Here is a 14,500-nt window from a genome sequence, read left to right as displayed (position 1 = left end):
CAGAAAATTATAGTATCTGGAGCAAACCCAATAATTAAACCATATTTGAAAACTTCAGGAAACTTTATCAGAGCCTATATAAAAGCCAAGCTGGAGAATGTAGCAGCCTATTTGTGGTGAATCTAGGTCATGAGAGGATGTCAAAGCTCACAGAGTAGCCTTAGAAGAAAGGGTAGAAAGCCATAAAGCACTGAATAAACATTACAAGGATGAAGAAGGGTTAAAATCCGTATTCCCATGGCCATATATGTTAACTTTGTTATTATTTAGGGTGTGTTTGTGCTGAATAACTTGAAATTAGCTGGATACAGTTCTAGGAGACCTCAGAGTATCACATCTTTTCAGTGCAATTAAAGTATTTGTCATTTGTTGTGAATCAATTTTTTTCAAGAAATTCAAAGAAGATGGTGATGGTGAATTTGAATTTCCAAAGACTTGCTCATCTCCACCATCTACCATCACATGAACCCCCATCTCTTCTCACCTAGTAGTTTTTTTGATCACTTGTTGTAAGTTCAGCACATTATCTTTCCTGAATGGTTGCTTCATTGATTATATGTATCGTCATACCGGACATCACACATTGGTAGACCCAGTGCAAGTGTGTAAAAACAGACATACATTCAGACAAACACACTCTCAAAATTGAAAATGAAATCAAGCTTTGAGGCTGGTTTCATACTTGCATGGTGCAGAGCTGCATAGTTCCTCTGTTAAGCCCTCCGACTGCCACACCTCTTCCATTCAGCTCCGCCTACATCAGCATTCTGCGTACCTATCTTTAACATTGGGTACGCAGGCCATGCGAACGTTTACGGATGCCTCTGCATGCGTCATTTTGACGCTGCGCCGAACTGTGCTGAATGCAACATGTTGCATTTTGTTGCAGTCGGCGCAGCGTCAAAACGATGCATGCGGAGGTATTCCCATACATTCGCATGGCCTGCATACCCAATGTGAAAAATAGGTATGCAAGATGCCAACATAGGCAGAGCTAAATGGAAGAGGTGCGGCAGTGTTCGGGGCTTAATGGAGGAACTACGCAGCCCTCCGCAGCTCTGCCCAACGCAAGTGTGAAACCAGCTTAATATGTCAGGAGGATCAGGTGACTAGAAAATTTGAAAATCACCGCTATTATGAGTAATCTTGGATCATTACAATAGTGCATTCATCTTTACAACTTGTTTGGAATTTTGACAACCTGTTTAAAGACGCACTCCTCCCACCAAAGTTTTTATCCTCTTAATATATTGCAATCATCATATTACATAGCATTGTGAACTTATAGTTGCTAATTTTTCCTTTCTACCTAGTTAATTCTTCTCTTTTCTTTGCTCAAAGTAGAAACAGGAAGTCTCTTTTCCCTGTATGAGTCATCCCACTCTTCAACTGCTGACCCAGCTGCTTTGCTCCTCCCCCTCACAGGGACTTTTGCAGTGACTCATACAGTGAAGAGAGACTTCCTGTTTCTACATAGATCTAAGAAGGATTCAGCTGGTCTATCTTTAATCACGTGATGTCATAGACCTAAATGGAAAATAGAAGAATTCACTGACTAGATAGGCAAAATGAGCAATTGTAAGTACACAGTGTTATGTAATATGATGATTGCAACATATTGAAAGAATACAAATTTTGATGGAAGAAATATTTGAAGTGAAGACAGGTGATCGGCACAGCTGCACTTTCCAAGGGCTTCAATGTAGTACCGACTTGGGTGCCAAACCATGTGGAAAATACTGAGAAAATGTCCATGTCCAGAAGATGAGAAATAGAAAGTGACACTCACCATCCCATAATATAGTCCTTTTATTTGGATTTACATTAAAAAAAACAGAGGCAGAAGAGTTCTCAGTGGAGACGCACTGGACAACGTCCTTTCGCGCTACCATGCGCTTCTACAGGTCCTCGACGGTGATACGGTGAGTGCCACTTTCTCTTTTTCATCTTCTAGACATGGATTTTGATGGGAAAGATTCTTTAAACTCTGATGATATGAAAAGGAAATGAAAACACCACAACCAAGAACTTCCACCAACGGTATCGGTATCCAATTAGTATGCATATTTATAGCATGAAACAGTCGTGTGACTGCAGATATTTATGTTGGTGGTAATATTGACAGTGGATATTAGAATCTCATGTTACAAATAGACAACCCTGCTATAATAGTAATAGCAATTTATTTGGATTATCGATAAACCCTTTTTTTAGCCTCATTCAAATATGTAAAGAGTGTGATGCATGGACTGGCCGCGAGCCTCCGAGTTCAGATTAGTACGCCCGTTGTCAGTCCATGCATTATGGTCCATAAATGAACATCCGAATGAAGCTTAAAAGTTATATTTATCATGTACCATACACAAATTTTTTGCTGTAAAAAGAAGGCCTTCAGCAGGTATAATCATGTTGTCTAACCTAAAGAGCCATCCTCACTTATGCTTCCATCCCATAGGCAGAGAACGGATCACATACTCCTTCATAAATATTTAAAACTGGAACCTTAGATGAAGTATGAAGGAATAATCTTGGATTTTCGAATGCAGTTTGTGTTTTATTGTTACACAAGTCAGATGGGAATGTTTAAAAAAAGTCTTGGTCATTGCATAATTGTAAATTGATGAAAAGTTGCTGAACATATACTTAAACTGTTTGATAACTCTTCCTTTAGAAGTATGTTTAGCTTAAGAAATATCATCATGTATAAACAAACAGACCATAAAATGAATGTCGGATATGTGGAATACCAATTAAAATATTTAAGTAAGCCATCTTATGATCTTAAACGGGGCCCAATAAATGTAACGGTAGCGCTACAATACTCTACAATACTCACAATACTTAATGTTTTAATACAAGAAGAAAATTGAAAATCTTTGCTATATTTCCACCATGTTATTTTTATTTAATGGCCAATATTACATTTTAATGATGTGAAACCCACATTTTTATTCATGTGCTGTATAGTACATTGTGTATAACCCAACACAATTAATTGAAAGTTGTCACGTTTCCAAGTAGTGATTACTATTCACACTAACTTCAATTATTTGACTTTCACATGTTATAACATTTTCCACACATGGCTTATTCGTGCAAATTTTAGAGCAGAGCTTCCTGAATTTAAGTGCTAAGTAATAGACATGAAAAGAGGGAGCCTACGGCTGATTCGAGGGGCTGGGAATAGAAATCATTGCTTGCAGTACAAAGGACTTGAAAGGTATGCTCAATCATGCATTAAGAGACCTTATGCATTTACATTACAGTTTACTAGTTGTATTCAGTTAATTTGCTATTTTGGTTTCTTACGTGCAGCACATAATTACTAACATAGGCTGCCAGAAAAAGCTTTTAAATTCAGTCTTACCGCAAATATGCAATAGTATAAGTTTATGAGGTTTAGACGTATGAATGTATGATTGTTCATTTTTCCAATGATTCTGGCTCCATAAATAGAGCCCTGTTTGAGTTAATAGTTGGGTTCTTACCATGGCAATCTGAATGCTTATATGTAAACATTTAGTCATGTTCCTGTATTATCTGAGTAGCAAATGAGCACAGCACCTTTAGATATGCTATCCCTGTGCAAACAAGCAGCAGCTGCACTATTGTTCCTGGTCGGCAAATAAATATAAATTTTAATGACCCGGTAAAGAGATAAAGCTAAGCATAATATGCTCGAAAAAAGTCTTTGTATAAAATGTAATTTCAGAGATAAATGTGATTTATACACGAATGTCAGAGTATTTTGCACAATGAGTGGAAAGTGGTACTGTAGTTATCGTTTAGGGTCTACATTCATCTGCACTTAGAGCACTATTATATTAGAATTGGAATATATTTACATGGGGAGAGATTTGCCGCAAATTTTCCATCTGGATTTTCAGGGAAGAAAATCTGCAGCTTTGTGGATGAGATGTTATCAAACCTCATTGACACCCTTTGTAAAAAATGTACATGTGGAATTATCGTAGAAATTGACCTGCGGTACAGATTTTAAGATTACGTTGCAAATTTTTACTACAGATTTTCGGCCTTTGCAATGCATAGAATGAAATCCAACTCAAATCCGCAGCAAAACTCGGTCAATATGTCTACACTGAGTTTATTAAAAATGTTTTTTTCTTATGCAGATCCACTTTAACATCCACATCAAAAACTCTTCAAATACAAAGGGAACCTGTCAGCTGATGCACACTGCAAAACATGCGCAGCATAAATTCACTGGCTGTAGTGTCCCATCCATGTATGCTTGTCTCTGAAACTGTGGGGTTTCATAGAAAAATATACTTTTATTAGCTGATGGGTTAAGAGCTGCGCTGTGCACTTGTTGTACAGACGGGTCTCTAGTGGCTTCTCCCCGCCCGCTGACAGTGACTGGCATGCCTCTACCTGGGTGCATGTATTGGTCAGTGGGCAGGGAGAAGCTGCCGGGAACCTGCCCCTATGACTAGTGCACAGTGCGGCTCAGTCCCCAGAGGCTATTAAAAGTATGTTTTTCTCATAAAAACAGCAGCATTTCAGAGACAAATATACATGGCTGTGGTCATACAGCCAGTGGCTGATACATGCTGCCCACAGATTGGGCAGCATGTATCAGCTGACTGGTTCCCTTTAACTACTCTTTAATGAGGATTTTGAAGCGGCTCCACTTCAAAATCTACATGTTCACCTACCCTTAGGCTACATTCCCACAATGAGTATTTGTGGAGTTTTTGATATTACGTATTTTCTGCAGCATTTGTGCACATATTCGGTAAAGTAAATAACTTGTGTTTTTTCATTGACTTTTTTCATGTGTTTTATCATGTTTTTGACTGTGGTTTTTGGTATGTTGTGCTTTAAATAAAGCTGCATTGTTTTTGTGTACTTCCTTGCATTCAGTTTTTACAAAACTTTATTTATGTATTCATGTGCGGAAAGGCACTAAAAAACATGCGTTTTTACCTGTGGATTTTATGAATCCAATGCAATTATATATCAATTCCGCACAGTGTACCTGCAAGAGAAATTCGCTTGTTCTGGATGTCAAACTCGCACCACAGGTTAGTTTACGCAGTGTTAAAAAACGTGCAGTGGGCATGAGATTTCTATAAATCCCATCTACTTTGCTGGAATGGGAAGATGACGCATTTTTTGTGCAGCAAGATTATTCCACATCAAAAACTCATCAAGGTAACTTAACCTTTGAGTATGTTTGTTTTTGGAGTACGACAAAACAAATTGATTTTGAATATTTTGTAACTGTTAAGATTTTAATCTAATTTTGATCCATTTGTCCATTTTCACTATGAATATGAAAACAAAGTTTACAAGCTTGTACTACTCATTAGACAGTAAAAAAACAACACTATAAAATGCTACACAGATGGTGTCCATGTGCTGTGGATTTTTTTATTTACCCATCATTGATCTGAATATGCGATTTTGATGGCCGTAGAATATAATGGGAACTCATTCTAGTCATGAAAATCCCAAATAGAATATATACATGGAAACTTGTCATCTAAATAAGGCTTTATCCAAGTTGCTATTTAGATATAGAATAGGCCTCATGAGTTTGCATTTACATACTTTGGCCAAAATCAAACCAAGAAACAGATCATATTCTGGTTTCCATCTAGCCTAGTATTTTCCAATTATATTCTCATATTTGGTTTCCAGTCATCAGTCAGATGCTGCAATAGTGCTAGAAAATAATCTTTTTCACAGGTCAGGTATTGATTGGATTTGAAGGAGGTAACTAGTCAAATAGAACAGATTGAAACATTGCAGGGCATATATCAGTTCATTTGCTCCTGAAACTTTTGTATAATTTGCATCATTTACTTGTCGTAAATGCCCGTTCTAAGTTTTAAAAAACTGTTTTGCACCATTTACTGTTGTGAATTCTGTGGCTGAATTCACTCCTGTGGTCACAAGTGGTATTGCAGCCTCTGGGCTTCCTCCCTCAGGTGTTTTGGTGAGCTCGTTGGCTGCCTTGCTATTTAACTCCACCTGAGTCTATCTTCCTTGCTCCTTGTCAATGTTCCAGTGTTGGATCTGAGCTACTGCATCTTTCCTGTGGCCTGCTGCTCTGCTAGATAAGTGTTACTTTGTTTTTGTTTCCGTTTTTTCTGTCCAGCTGTGCTATTCTCTTTTGCTGGAAGCTCTGAGACGCAAAGGGTGCACCGCCGTGCCGTTAGTTCGGCACGGTGGGTCTTTTTGCCCCCCTTTGCGTGGTTCTGCTTTAGGGTTTTTTGTAGACTGCATAGTTCTCTTTGCTATCCTCGCTCTGTCTAGAATATCGGGCCTCACTTTGCTGAATCTATTTCATTCCTACGTTTTGTCTTTTCATCTTGCTAACAGTCATTATATGTGGGGGGCTGCCTATTCCTTTGGGGTATTTCTCTGAGGCAAGTCAGGCTTGTATTTCTATATTCAGGCTCTGTGCTCCTCAGTGGATAATCTCGTTATAAATGTACAAAAGATTCAAGATACAATTGATCAGAAATCTATGCTAGAACCAAGAATTCCTATTCCTGATTTGTTTTTTGGTGACAGAACTAAGTTCCTGAGCTTCAAAAATAATTGTAAGCTATTTCTGGCCTTGAAACCTCATTCTTCTGGTAATCCTATTCAACAGGTTTTGATTATTATTTCTTTTTTGCGCGGCGACCCACAGGACTGGGCGTTTTCTCTTGCGCCAGGAGACCCTGCATTGAGTAATGTTGATGCGTTTTTCCAGGCGCTTGGATTGCTTTATGATGAGCCTAATTCAGTGGATCAGGCTGAGAAAAATTTGCTGGCTTTATGCCAGGGTCAGGATGATGTAGAAGTATATTGTCAGAAATTTAGGAAGTGGTCAGTACTCACTCTGTGGAATGAATCTGCACTGGCGGCTTGGTTCAGAAAGGGTCTCTCTGAAGCTCTTAAGGATGTCATGGTGGGATTTCCTATGCCTGCTGGTTTGAATGAGTCTATGTCCTTGGCCATTCAGATCGGTCGTCGCTTGCGCGAGCGTAAATCTGTGCACCATCTGGCGGTATTGTCTGAGAGTAAACCTGAGCCTATGCAGTGCGACAGGACTATGACTAAAGTTGAACGGCAAGAACACAGACGTCTGAACAGGCTGTGTTTCTACTGTGGTGATTCCACTCATGCTATTTCTAATTGTCCTAAGCGCACTAGGCGGTTCGATAGCTCTGCCGTCATTGGTACTGTACAGTCCAAATTCCTTCTGTCCATTACCTTGATATGCTCTTTGTCATCGTATTCTGTCATGGCGTTTGTGGATTCAGGCGCTGCCCTGAATCTGATAGATTTGGATTATGCTAAACGTTGTGGATTTTTCTTGGAGCCTTTGCGGTGTCCTATTCCGTTGAGAGGAATTGATGCTACACCTTTGGCCAAGAATAAGCCTCAGTACTGGGCCCAGCTGACCATGTGCATGGCTCCTGCACATCAGGAAGTTATTCGCTTTCTGGTACTGCATAATCTGCATGATGTGGTCGTGTTGGGGTTGCCATGGCTACAAACCCATAATCCAGTATTAGATTGGAACTCTATGTCGGTAACCAGCTGGGGTTGTCAGGGAGTACATGGTGATGTTCCATTTTTGTCTATTTCGTCATCCACCCCTTCTGAGGTCCCAGAGTTCTTGTCTGATTATCAGGATGTATTTGAAGAGCCCAAGTCTGATGCCCTACCTCCGCATAGGAATTGTGATTGTGCTATCAATTTGATTCCTGGTAGTAAATTCCCTAAGGGTCGTTTATTTAATTTGTCCGTGCCTGAACACACCGCTATGCGCAGTTATGTGAAAGAATCCCTGGAGAAGGGACATATTCGCCCATCGTCATCACCATTGGGAGCAGGGTTCTTTTTTGTAGCCAAAAAGGATGGTTCGCTAAGACCGTGTATTGATTACCGCCTTCTTAATAAGATCACTGTTAAGTTTCAGTATCCCTTGCCATTGATATCTGACTTGTTTGCTCGGATTAAGGGGGCTAGTTGGTTTACTAAGATTGATCTTCGTGGTGCGTATAATCTGGTGAGAATCAGGCAGGGAGATGAATGGAAAACGGCATTTAATACGCCCGAGGGTCATTTTGAGTATCTGGTGATGCCGTTCGAACTTGCCAATGCTCCATCTGTTTTTCAGTCTTTTATGCATGACATTTTCCGTGAGTATCTGGATAAATTCCTGATTGTTTACTTGGATGACATTTTGATCTTCTCTGATGATTGGGAGTCTCATGTGAAGCAAGTCAGAATGGTTTTCCAGGTACTGCGTGCTAATTCCTTGTTCGTGAAGGGATCAAAGTGTCTCTTCGGTGTGCAGAAAGTTTCATTTTTGGGGTTCATCTTTTCCCCTTCTACTATCGAGATGGATCCGGTTAGGGTCCAGGCCATCCAGGATTGGACTCAGCCTACATCTCTGAAAAGTCTGCAGAAATTCCTGGGCTTTGCTAATTTTTATCGTCGCTTCATCTGTAATTTTTCTAGCATTGCCAGACCATTGACCGATTTGACCAAGAAGGGTGCTGATTTGGTTAATTGGTCTTCTGCTGCCGTGGAAGCTTTTCAGGAGTTGAAGCGTCGTTTTTGCTGTGCCCCTGTGTTGTGTCAACCAGATGTTTCTCTTCCGTTCCAGGTCGAGGTTGATGCTTCTGAGATTGGAGCAGGGGCGGTTTTGTCACAGAGAGGTTCTGGTTGCTCAGTGTTGAAACCATGTGCTTTCTTTTCCAGGAAATTTTCTGCTGCTGAGCGTAATTATGATGTGGGCAACCGAGAGTTGCTGGCCATGAAGTGGGCATTCGAGGAGTGGCGTCATTGGCTTGAGGGAGCTAAGCATCGCGTGGTGGTATTGACTGATCATAAGAATCTTACTTATCTCGAGTCTGCCAAGCGCTTGAATCCTAGACAGGCCCGTTGGTCGTTATTTTTTGCTCGTTTTGATTTTGTGATTTCGTACCTTCCGGGCTCTAAAAATGTGAAGGCGGATGCTCTGTCTAGGAGTTTTGTGCCCGACTCTCCGGGGTTATCTGAGCCGGCGAGTATCCTCAAGGAAGGAGTCATTGTGTCTGCCATCTCTCCTGATTTGCGGAGAGTGTTGCAGAAATTTCAGGCTAATAAACCTGATCGTTGTCCGGCCGAGAAACTGTTCGTCCCTGATAGGTGGACTAGTAAAGTGATCTCTGAACTTCATTGTTCGGTGCTGGCTGGTCATCCAGGAATCTTTGGTACCAGAGAGTTAGTGGCTAGATCCTTCTGGTGGCCATCTCTGTCACGGGATGTGCGTGCTTTTGTGCAGTCCTGTGGGATTTGTGCTAGGGCTAAGCCCTGCTGTTCACGTGCCAGTGGGTTGCTTTTGCCCTTGCCGGTCCCGAAGAGGCCTTGGACACATATTTCGATGGATTTCATTTCTGACCTTCCCGTTTCTCAAAAGATGTCGGTCATTTGGGTGGTCTGTGATCGCTTTTGTAAAATGGTCCATCTGGTGCCCTTGGTTAAATTGCCTTCCTCCTCTGATTTGGTGCCTTTGTTCTTCCAGCATGTGGTTCGTTTGCATGGCATTCCTGAGAATATTGTTTCTGACAGAGGTTCCCAGTTTGTCTCGAGGTTCTGGCGAGCCTTTTGTGGTAGGATGGGCATTGACCTATCTTTTTCCTCGGCCTTCCATCCTCAGACTAATGGCCAGACCAAACGAACCAATCAGACCTTGGAAACATATCTGAGATGTTTTGTTTCTGCTGACCAGGATGATTGGGTGTCATTTTTGCCGTTGGCTGAGTTCGCCCTTAATAATCGGGCCAGCTCGGCTACCTTGGTCTCTCCATTTTTCTGCAATTCTGGGTTCCATCCTCGTTTCTCTTCAGGATAGGTTGAGTCTTCGGACTGTCCTGGTGTGGATTCTGTGGTGGACAGGTTGCAGCAGATCTGGACTCAGGTAGTGGACAATTTGACCTTGTCCCAGGAGAAGGCTCAGGTTTTCGCTAATCGTAGACGCCGTGTGGGTCCCCGACTTCGTGTTGGGGATCTGGTTTGGTTATCTTCTCGTCATATTCCTATGAAGGTTTCCTCTCCTAAATTTAAACCTCGTTTTATTGGTCCGTATAGGATTTCTGAGATTCTCAATCCGGTGTCTTTTCGTCTGACCCTCCCAGACTCCGTTTCCATACATAATGTATTCCATAGGTCGTTGTTGAGAAGATACGTGGCACCTATGGTTCCATCTGTGGAGCCTCCTGCCCCTGTTTTGGTGGAGGGGGAATTGGAGTATATTGTGGAGAAAATTTTGGATTCTCGTGTCTCTAGACGGAAACTCCAGTATCTGGTCAAATGGAAGGGTTATGCTCAGGAGGATAATTCCTGGGTTTTTGCCTCTGATGTCCATGCCCCAGATCTTGTTCGTGCCTTTCATGTGGCTCATCCTGGTCGGCCTGGGGGTTCTGGTGAGGGTTCAGTGACCCCTCCTCAAGGGGGGGGTACTGTTGTGAATTCTGTGGCTGAATTCACTCCTGTGGTCACAAGTGGTATTGCAGCCTCTGGGCTTCCTCCCTCAGGTGTTTTGGTGAGCTCGTTGGCTGCCTTGCTATTTAACTCCACCTGAGTCTGTCTTCCTTGCTCCTTGTCAATGTTCCAGTGTTGGATCTGAGCTACTGCATCTTTCCTGTGGCCTGCTGCTCTGCTAGATAAGTGTTACTTTGTTTTTGTTTCCGTTTTTTCTGTCCAGCTGTGCTATTCTCTTTTGCTGGAAGCTCTGAGACGCAAAGGGTGCACCGCCGTGCCATTAGTTCGGCACGGTGGGTCTTTTTGCCCCCCTTTGCGTGGTTCTGCTTTAGGGTTTTTTGTAGACTGCATAGTTCTCTTTGCTATCCTCGCTCTGTCTAGAATATCGGGCCTCACTTTGCTGAATCTATTTCATTCCTACGTTTTGTCTTTTCATCTTGCTAACAGTCATTATATGTGGGGGGCTGCCTATTCCTTTGGGGTATTTCTCTGAGGCAAGTCAGGCTTGTATTTCTATCTTCAGGCTAGTCAGCTCCTCAGGCAGTGCCGAGTTGCATAGGTAGTGTTAGGCGCAATCCACTGCTGCTTTTAGTTGTGTGAGGATAGGTTCAGGTATTGCAGTCTGCAGAGATTCCACGTCTCAGAGCTTGTTCTATTGTTTTTGGGTTATTGCCATATCACTGTATGTGCGCTGATTACTGCACACTGTGTTGCCTGATAGCACAGCATAACAATTTACTATACCTTTTTTCCAGTTCCTATGTTGTTAAAAATAAGAAAAGGTGCTTAGTTAATCTTTTCATGTAACGCACAACATGTTTCTAAATTAATTTCTGTACAGGTTGATTAAAAAGGGTCAAGGAAAATTCTAGCCTCGGTGTTCATTACCAAGAGAAAAGAACGCCATTTTACCAAATTTTATCTATACAGTACAAATGTCCCAAGTGATTTTCATTGGTGAAAGCAGATGTCTAGGCGGTAGTCCACTTCCATCCAGACATGTGCCTGCATATGCTCGGAGATGGACTCAACTGTTTCAGTAGTGCATTGTCTCCAGTTAATTCAATATTCAATTATCACCAGATCTAACACCCTGCAACATTTTTTCTGTGGAGTTGCGTGAAAGACTCAGTGTATTTGCTCCCTGCAGTTACAGGGTCTGTACCACCTGAGAGAGTATTACTGGAACTGTGGAGTCCATATCTGAGGATATGCCGGCAGAACTGGAGGACCGCCAAGACATCTGCCATGCCACCTATGGAAATCAGTTTGAATCTTTGTAATGTGTTGATAAAGTTTGGGTAGTGTGTCTTCTCATGTTAATAAATTTGTTATGTTCTTTCCGCTATCATCTTGCACCATTTGTTTTGAATAACCCTGTATAACAGTTGAAAAAAAGTCACAGGTTAGGGGTTTAGAATAGACCTAATCAGTGTATTGGCATATTTTGCAATGCCAAACCGGTTCCGTCAATCCAAGGGAACCAAGGTTTTTCAAATTTAATGATAGTGTTTCTCTTTAGATAAATGAATCTTTCCAGATTTAACAACCAGTTAATCTTATTTATGAATTCTTGGATTGTGGGAGTCTGGTCAGTTATCCAGTATTGAGCTAATAACATCCTGCCCATATACAACTTTCGTGAAACCGCAATTTTACCATATTTGCCCGTAGCCAAGTCTTTAATATATCCCAATGTGCATACCAAAGGTATAGTGTATACTTGTGCTAATTAGGTTCTATAAATTATTTCCAGTGCACCCTTCCAAAAGGATTCTAGTTTAAGGCAAGACCAAAGCATATGTTGTAAGTTTGGTGAGTTTGTCTTGCATCTAGATTCAGGTATGATTTTTTTTTAGAAAAGCAGAGTGGCAGAATTGATGTGCATGCATTAAATTTTGTCAAGAAATGTCATTTTTCAAAAACGGGGGGCCAACAAGCTTTTAGCTTTTTGTCCAGCCTTGTTTTCCTGTGTAGTCTGAATAATGAATAAGTGTTATTAATCTCCTCCACCCCCCCAAAAAATGTTCTTTTTGATTTATTTAAAATATTAAACACATTCCTGTATATTTTTACTGCTCTTTGTGGACATGAATGTCAGCTATATTACAGCATGTCTGTCAAATTTTAAAAACAAAGTCCTTTTTCAGTATAGGTAACCACGGCTTCATTTCCACACTAATGTGCTGGCATGTTTAGTTTCAATCAGTTGTGCTGCTGTCGATCCTTACAGTAAATTATTATTAAATGAAAGATTCCAGATGTGGCATTGGAGGGGTTAATTTGAGATTGTAGAAGTGTAATCTCAACCAAAGGAGCCTTTATCATGTAAGTAGGTTAAAATTAGAGTTGTAGAGCCCCAGGCTTCGTTTTGTTCAGCGGTAAAAAAAATCCCCTTAAGTGGCCTCTTTTGCACATTTGAGAACTTTTTCTTGTAAGGTTCATTTACATTAAAATCAAAATAGCCCTTTTATATTCTTAATGGATATAACATTTTTTACAGTAACAGAAATTTTTTTTGAAGAGGTGATATTGTCTAATGAAATTTATATATATATATATATATATATATATATATAAATATATATATATATATATATATATATATATACACTGTACGTATATTGAATTGATATAATATGTTATGCTCAGGTTACATTTAGTGCTTTTCTATATTATATGATCAAAACAGACCAAGCATAGCAATACATATTGGAGATCTTGCACTCTTTATCCAAGTACAAAAAATGAGCTGTGTCTTATAAAGAATTGCATCAGGAGAATACTCTAGACAAACCTTTCCCCGAGAATACTGCAAGTGTCAAGTTACTATGGAAAGCATTAACCTTGGGTAGCACCCTACTATCGTTGATGGCCTCAGTCTATTCCTGCCTGCCTCATATAATAGCTGTCTTGCTTAGTCTATTCTAAGAACCCATAATTGATTTTTTTTCCAAATGAAGAAGCATTCAATAATTATTACTTTTAAGCAGACACAGAAGGATCCACCTAAATTCAACCTGATAAAAATATTCTAACCCAATCAAATGAATTACTGTACTCATGAATAGTATATGTTGATTATAATTTAAGACTTCATTAGGACACATAACAGGCTTTTATTTCTCTACAATGCTAATTATTTTCTATGCAATATTGTAAATGAGCAGCACTGATCATCTACCTAAGTATTAAGTTAAAAAATAGAAAATCTTAAGCTATGATTCTGCTGTTGACGATACTTTGGTGTACAATTTTAACAGAAAAAAATTGGAGTCTGGCTCAACAGGACTGGATTTTCCTTTTCTTTTTCCAAAGAAAATATGGTGCATACAAAGGAAAAATTTGCGTGGTCGACATGACCCAGTCGACGCATTTCGACTGCACTAGGCAGTCTTACTCATGAGTCATAATCATCAACATTAACAGAAATAAACACTTGAAATAGATCACTCTGTTTGTAATGACTTTATATAATATATGAGTTTCACTTTTTGTACTGAAGAACTGAAATAAATTAACTTTTTGATGATACTCTAATTTTGTGAGAAGCCCCTGTATATATAACATATACAGTGGCATGTACAAGTTTGAGCACCACTAGTCAAAAATTACCGTATATACTCGAGATTTTCAGTCCATTTTTTTGGGCTGAAAGTCCCCCTCTCGGCTTATACTTGAGTCATACCCGGGGGTCGGCAGGGGAGGGGGAGCGGGGGCTGTCTAGTTGTACTTACCTGCTCCGGCGCAGTCCCTGCAGTCCCTGCTTCTTCCAGCACTGCATCTTCTTCCCATAGAGGTGGAGCCGCATATTCATGACTGAAAATGGTAACTGTGACCCCTCAATACAGCAAGAGGATGCAGCGCCGGGAGAACCCGGGACTGCAGGGACCGCGCGGGAGCAGGTAAGTATACGGGGAGGGGAGCGCTGCATATTTACCTGCTTCTCGCTCCGGTGGGGCTCCGTCTCCAGCATCCTCTGGCAGTGACGCTCAGGTTAGAGGGC

The 14,500-nt window shown here is 40.7% G+C and overlaps 1 protein-coding gene across 2 annotated transcripts in view; it reads left to right on the top strand.

Annotated features, from left to right (window-relative positions):
- TOX (thymocyte selection associated high mobility group box) overlaps positions 1-14,500 on the top strand; it is a 422,063-nt gene that overhangs the window by 51,060 nt on the left and 356,503 nt on the right. The gene's annotated exons all lie outside the window — the stretch shown is intronic.

Source organism: Ranitomeya imitator, chromosome 6 (assembly GCF_032444005.1).
Source record: "Ranitomeya imitator isolate aRanImi1 chromosome 6, aRanImi1.pri, whole genome shotgun sequence".
NCBI classification, from domain to species: domain Eukaryota; kingdom Metazoa; phylum Chordata; class Amphibia; order Anura; family Dendrobatidae; genus Ranitomeya; species Ranitomeya imitator.
The sequence above is the reverse complement of the archived record's forward strand: the minus strand, read 5'-3'. Positions and strand labels throughout refer to the sequence as shown.